The following is a 1,706-nucleotide window of genomic DNA, read 5'->3' as shown; positions in this document are numbered from 1 at the left end:
CATTTGTTTGTTGCAAGTGACAAGGGATTAACTTATCAATGCCTACAGATTGTAGACTAGGGTTTTAGTCGGAAGTAGAGGGCAAGTAGATCTCGAAGGTTTCAGCCGAAAAGTACTCGACGATGTAAAAACTAGGGTTGCATGGAACAATGAATCGATGCTCTCTTTGTCCCTCGACTCCCCCTTATATAGGAGGTGAAGTCGAGGGATTCATAATACACAAGTTACAGAGTCCGGGAGGGTTTCAAACCCGTCCCGCAAGATTACTAATAGTACTTCCTAATACAACTCTAGCTTTCCTTAATAATAACTTGGGCTTCCGAATCTTCTTATTCTTCGAGTTATGGGCCTTCAGTAAACCCCGGGTACCATCTTCGGCAGGCCCATTGGGGATGCCTATGTCAGTAGCCCCGAGATTTTGCTTGAATCGAAGAATCAGGGAAAATCTCCAACTTTAATCATTCAATAACTCTATCGAATTTATCACATATCTTTGGATATGCAATTATATATTGTACAGGGATGATGGTAGTTGGGGCTAGTTCATCTGATGGATCAGGTACTAGTTAACTGCTCTAGTGGCAATCCGCAAAAACCTACTTCAAGATCACGTCCCTGGACATGATCTCGGGATACTGGTGTAAACTTCGACGAGTGCCGCTTAAGGTCTTACCATTCCGTCGAGTCCCAGTCATATTTTATCGGGTACCTAACGCGTCCGTTAGGATTTTTCTTCATATCTGTTGATACGGAAAAAAGTAGCAAACCGTCGTCAGAGACGGCGCCACGCCGCTCAGAACGGATCTGGGGTCTTACCTTCGCAAAGTTTTGCGGCATTCAGAGATTATTCGCAACTTTGGCGCTCTGAGAATATATTGTTGAGTGCTTTTTCGGCTGTTGGAATAGCACATTTTATTGAGTCAACGGATGACTTATCTTGCCTTCCCGATGGGAGTATATGCAGAGTTATTTGTATAACTCGAAATATGTTCACTTCTTTTTTTTTCTATAATTTCATCGGGCACGCGAACAGCGTTCCCGATGGGAGTAGCCCCCGAGGCTACAGCCAAGGACTAGTGCTTGGTTGTAGGATCAATACTTTAATGCCTCATGTCGCTATATTGTCATTCTTTCTCGAACTTTTCATATCTATCGGGTGCGCGACCAGCGCTCTCGATGGGAGTAGCCCCCGAGGCTATGAACAAATACTTGAATTTGGTCATAGGCTCTCGCCATTTCTATGTCATATTCGAATTTTTCTTTTTTCCAAAGTAGCCCCCGAGCATTTGAGCAAAAACTTGTATTTGATCAAAGGCTTCTCGAAATTACCAATAGTCTTTGTCTGCCGCCATTAATCGTCATAGCCGAGATTTTTCCTTTTGGCAAGGTGACATCATCACTGACGATAGCCACGATCACTGTATTGGGAAGACGCGAGTACTGCTCTCTCTCTGCCTTGCGGGCCCAAAATCCTTATCAAGTTGACACGTCGTGCAAGTGGGGGACACACGTCTCCACTTTTCCTGGCGCACGCACTGTAGCGCCTGTTCCTTTCTTTCATATTGAAATTACGTTGTTACCCCTTATCCACGTGTACATCATCCATCTCATAATTTCTCCATCCAACGGTGCGTCGATTCGCCGCACCCCTACTTAAGGTCATCGTCTTCCTCCGTTCGCACTTTCGCTCGCGCCGCACCTCTGCT

The sequence above is a fragment of the Lolium rigidum genome, chromosome 7, assembly GCF_022539505.1.
Source record: "Lolium rigidum isolate FL_2022 chromosome 7, APGP_CSIRO_Lrig_0.1, whole genome shotgun sequence".
In the NCBI taxonomy this organism is placed as follows: domain Eukaryota; kingdom Viridiplantae; phylum Streptophyta; class Magnoliopsida; order Poales; family Poaceae; genus Lolium; species Lolium rigidum.
Note: the sequence above shows the minus strand (reverse complement) of the source record.